Here is a 6,003-nt window from a genome sequence, read left to right as displayed (position 1 = left end):
TTTCATTTATTTCCTTTGTGCACATTATTGATTTAGGTGGTTTTGTTTTTTTATCCACAGTTATTTTTAGGTCTAGATTGTCGCCAATTTATTTAGAATTCATGCTAATAAATTCTTATTGGCACATTGAAGTATATCATAATAAGGAAATGTCCTCCTTTTACTTTTTTTCGATAAGATAAGTATTAAACGTAATTTCCTCTCTTTTCAACTTTTCGCCTTTTAAATTCTTTATCTGCAATCAGCAATAATCAGAAAGAGCTTAAAGATAAGAGCATTTTTATTCGAATTTGTTTTAACTGAGATTTCGATAGAGTTTAAAATTTCACTGATCTTTTAGATGTGTTCAAATTATCGATAATATAATTTTTTTGTGCCAAATTGGTGCAACTGTCCTGCATTTTTGAAGACTCATTTAGTGAATCCCTCGAATGATCGAATCTAATAATCACTGCATAATCGACTCTCATCCAAAAGGAGTAATTACAGCAGGATGTTGGTCGATACTCCCTGTTTGTGATTAAGTAAGCATCTCGTGTCTGAAGCTAGAGGATGGCGTGCCTATTCGAATTTCGAAATTCCTTACGGCCTTGAGTCTCATTCCAGGCTTCTATAACGCAAGAGAATATAAAATTCACAGAGAATTTCGCATTAAGTAAAAAGAGAATCAAACTTCACAGAAACTTAGATTCACAATTTGAAAAATATATTTTGATTGACGAACTAGGACGGAGCAGTATTGTGAAACAAACATGGTTTTTAAAGTAATTAACAAAGGAATTCTAGATTAATCTAAAAATCAACCCCCCTCCTTTCTAGGCGGGGGGGGGGGGTGCTCTCACGCCTTCTCGTACACTTCGCTCTCTCATATGAACTCACTGATCACCGACGCGACAGTATAAACTATAAAGAGGCTAGAACCTAGTGAGGCATGCTTACCAAGAAAGATATTTGGCTGAATGGTATAATAATAATAATAATAATATAAATACCTACATATACTTTTCGTTGACAAAAAAATTTGTTAGTTTAATAATAAAATGTTCTTTGTTCACACGCGATTAATCTTTTAATTAGAAGTAATTAAACGTAATTCTATATATTTAAGTTAACCATTTAGTCAGCAAAGTAATTTATTCAGTAATGTAGTTGTGCCAAAAGTCAATCGGAAAAAAATAGTTTTTCCTTGATTTAAGAATCAAAATATTATAAGTGATGTCAATTTCATGAATAAATTTTTTTTAATGAATAATGTTAATTTTATTAATTTTAGCCATGTTTTTTGCAATTGAATTTTTTATGACCGTCGTTTTTTACCAAATATTGAAAAATGATTGCATTTTAATAAGTGATGGCTTATTTTTTCCGAGAAAACATTCTCTACAAGTCTGCTGTTTCCAATTTTGAAAGTCAATTTTTCTATGGCTGAAATCGTTAGAACAATTGGCCAGAAAAATTCAATTCCAAAAAGCATATTTTGATTCTTATGATCATAGAAAAACTACTTTTTTTTTTAGATATATGACTTTTGACTCTTTTCCATTAAAAAGGAGAAACAAATTACTTACAATTTAAGAATTTTTAAAACACAGAACTTTTTTTCTGGGTACATTGTAATTACTTCTGAATGTTCAAGGGAGTATTATAATGTAAACGCGTAAAATTAATCTCATTTTCAAAAATTTATTTGTAAATTATTTCACATAATGGCGTAAGCTTTTTTTCTCGAGTGGTATGGGCTAGGACATTAGAATAAAAATGGTCTACGATTGAAAAATATTTATTATTTATTTATATAGGTGCTTTTACACTGATTAAAACAATTTTGAACCTGCTGGTACAGGTGATTCCGACCCTCTGTGTGATTCCCTTGTTATGGCCCGTACCTTCATTGTGATATTTTAATGTAAATTAACAAAATAGCCGTGCTTTTTCTATAACAAAAAACACGTTTTTCACTTCATAAATGCGATAAAATTGTAGGTTTATAATGAAAATTTGAACATGATCGAGGTACGGGCGATAATCATAAATGTGCTGAGTATTGTGTTCAAATTTCAAATCGATCGGTTTAGCCGTTCTTGAGAGAATATTTGCGCCAGGTGCAAAAATGTCGTTTTGAGAAAAAAGCGCTTTAAGTTTTTCACACGATCCTGGCTTGTATACGTTTAGAGACTTCCAATTTAAATCAAAGTTCATTCAGGCCTTCCTCGAAATCGAACTTAAATCGGAAGAGCAGTGTACTTGTATATATAGATACAGGTATAAACACGAAATAGATGTCTCGAATGCCGATTCCTTATACGTCCTGCTCTGAAACTTGAGCGCGCGCAATTTCGTCCACTACTATGAAGCGATATTACTACTATCGGCGGGAAAATTCGAGTCTCTGGCTTTGACGTTTAATAAGTATGTGAAGGAAAAATGGTGGGTTAATGAAAGAGGTATCGTTTTAAAGGTGCAAATGTTGTACGTTAATGAGCCGAAAAGTAATATTCCAACAAATTATTTGTAGCTTACAGATTTGAAAATCTGATGAAAAGTAAGGAAGTTTGATAGCTTTTAAAAACAGTGAACTTTAAAGCTTAGTTTTTTTATTGAAAAAATGATCGGAAAAATCTGAAAAAAATCATGGTGGTGCATTAAACATTTCTGAACAGATTTCTGTCGAAAAATTTGCAAAATATAAATAATTGTTCGCTTTTTGTGAATAAATACGCAAGCGCACTAGCTTCAGTTCTAATAAAGATAATGAAGTGATTTAAATTGGAGTTAGTTAGTTGAACTATCTGTAATAGTTTACAATTTGAAGGAAGTATGTGCTTCTTGTTGTCTTTGTACAAATTGCGATATTTGAAGTCAGTTTTTTATATAGGAAAGCAAGTGCGAGAGCCCAGCGTGGTGCCGTTTTTTCAGGGGATAGTCCTCGGTTTTCCTCAGCCACACATACCCAACTTATGCCTCCTAACCTCACTCTGGCCTTCAAACCCTTTCCCTGTGCTGAGGAAAACCGAGGAAGAATCCCCTGCCAAAACGGCACAACGCTGGGCTCTCACACTTGCTTTCCTATATAAAAAACTGACTTCAAATATCGCAATTTGTACGAAGACAACAAGAAGCACATACTTCCTTCAAATTGAAAACTATTACAGATAGTTCAACTAACTAACCCCAATTTAAATCACTTCATTGTCTTCATTAGGAATGAAGATAGTGCGGTTGCATATTTATTCACAAAAAACGAACAATTATTTATATTTTGCAAATTTTTCGACAGCAATCTGTTCAGAAATATTTAATGCACCACTATGATTTTTTTTTCAGATTTTTCCTATTCTTTTCTCAATAAAAAACTATGCTTCAAAGTTCACTGTTTTTAAAAGCTATCAAATTTCCTTACTTTCTATCAGATTTTCATATCTGTAACCTACAAATAATTTTTTAGAATATTACTTTTCGGCTCATTATAGTACAACATTTGGACCTTTAAAATGATACCTCTTTCATTAACCTACCATTTTTTCTTCATATACTTATTCAACGTCAAAGCCAGGGGACTCGAATTTTCTCAAAAAGGAAGGAATCGCCTAAGCCGACTGGGAGATATAAATTCGATGCCCGTAAACTATCGAAAAAACGAACAACAACAAATTCGACCCTTCTGACAGATCACATCAGAATACTCCTTTAAGGCTTAAATTTTAAAATTGTTTAACTTATAGATTACAACAAGTTCTAATTCTTGAATTCAAAGCTGGTATACCATTTGAAAGGGTTAAACTTTAAAAATCGCAAAATTGAAAATAATTATATCATAGTATACTTATTCATAGGGTAATAGAAATAACACACGAATAAATCTGGGAAGCCCAATGTGGATTCATGGTAGGGAGATCATCTGCAAATCAGATATTTAGCTTATATCAGATCACAGAAAAAGTTTAAGGGGAAACAAAAAAGTTTCTTCTGCATTTTTTGCCCTGAAATAGCGTTTAATAGGGTGGAAGAAAGTAAGCTTCGGGACTTCCTGATGGCTACTAAAAGCATTAAAAACAATATATGAACATGCAGGTCGCAAAGCAAGTATGAGGATAAATGGGAAACAGAGTGGCTGGTTCGACATTAGGCAAGGTGTTAGGTAAGGATGCGTTGTGTCGCCTTAGCTGTTTATTATATTCATAGACAAGTTTCTAAGAATATGCCTCTAGACGAAGAAGGTGTGGACCTCGGGACAGTGAAGGTGCGTGGCATGATGTTTCCAGATGATAAGATTTTTACGGCAGAGTCAATTTAAGGTTTGTAGAGAATGTTGGGTAGAAAGAATACTATAAATACTTCAAGTTAATGCGAATAAAACACAAATTACTGTATTCGAATGGAAATGTGTTAAAACAGCATGCAAAATTACGTTAGATGATGAGAAGATATAACTACTATCGGCGAGAAAACTATAGGCATTTGCCTTCGAAGCTTAACAACTCAGTCAAAAAAATGCTAGCACAACAAAAAAAAGAGTCATTTAAAAGCTGAAAGTGTTCTACGTTAATGAGCTTGAAGATGTTCATGTAAAAAAAATTTTGTGCTTAGCAGACTGAAAAATGTAAAAAAAAGTAAGGATTTTCGAGTACATTTAAGAACAGTCAAGGTTAGAGCATTATTACTTATACAAGGGGCGATGGGAAAAATTTGAAAAAATTCATGAGTATGAGGAAAATTGTTGTGAACCAGTTGCAGTTGAGAAATTTAAAAAATAATAAAAAATGTTGCTTAAAAACACAAAAATGTGCAACTATATTATCTTCAGTTCTAATACAGATATTAAAGCGATTCAAACTGCAAACTGTAACGGATAGGCTCTGTATTTATTTTCAATCACCCGGAAGGATGTGTTCGTCTTATTTTTTGCGAAAATCGCGATATTTTTAGACGTTTTTTGTTGTTGAAAAACAAGTGAGAGAAAGCAATGGGGGGCCTTTTTTGTTTTACTGCCAACCGCTGATGCCATTCTTTTGTCCCTGATTCTGAATGCTTGGATGGCACCTGGCCACGGATCGAAGAAAGGGACCAGCAGTCGGCAGTAAAAAAAAACGCCCCCCCCCTGTTTTCTGTCACTTGTTTTACAACAAAAAATGTCTAAAAATATCGCGATTTTCACAAAAAATAAGACTAGCCTATCCATTACAGTTTGCAGTTTGAATCGCTTTAATATCTGTATTAGAACTGAAGATAATATAGTTGCACATTTTTGTGTTTTTAAGCAACATTTTTTATTATTTTTTAAATTTCTCAACTGCAACTGGTTCACAACGGCTTTCCGCACATTCATGAATTTTTAAAAATTTTTCCCATCCCCCTTGTATAAGAAATAATCCTCTAAACTTGACTGTTCTTAAATGTACCCGAAAATCCTTACTTTTTTTTACATTTTTCAGTCTGTTAAGCACAATTTTTTTTACATAAACGTAATAATGAAAGGATTCTTCAAGAATGTGGTGCAAAACAAACACTGTCCAACAACACTGAAAGACATTTTTTGAGATGGTTTAAATATGTTGATAGGAAGAAAGCAGTATGACTGAAGAAACAAGTATATTTAGGTAAAATAAATGGTAGCGTACCCAAAGGCAGATCGAGGACCGAATGGTGAGAATATGTGAATGGGACGCTAAGTTTAAAAGATATAAAATCCTATAGAAACACAATAACTTACATTGGAGAATGTATTGACGCAAAGGAAGCTAAAGTTGTATTCCAGCGACCTGGGTGGGAGCAGTTTAGCGGGACTACTATGTTCATAAAATGAAAAACACAGGAACTCTAGATTACTCTAAGGATCTGAAGATGTTATTATATAGTCGTATAATGACATATATATATTCGGTTGGTATCCCGGACGAGTCCCAACCACCTATCTCACGGTCGTGAGACGTGGTTGTGGCTGAAATTTTACCGCGATTTCGCTGGAAGCGGGTGCAATTTTCCAGATTAGCACCCGCTCCCGGC

The sequence above is a fragment of the Belonocnema kinseyi genome, chromosome 2 (genome assembly GCF_010883055.1).
Source record: "Belonocnema kinseyi isolate 2016_QV_RU_SX_M_011 chromosome 2, B_treatae_v1, whole genome shotgun sequence".
Lineage (NCBI taxonomy): Eukaryota > Metazoa > Arthropoda > Insecta > Hymenoptera > Cynipidae > Belonocnema > Belonocnema kinseyi.
Note: the sequence above shows the minus strand (reverse complement) of the source record.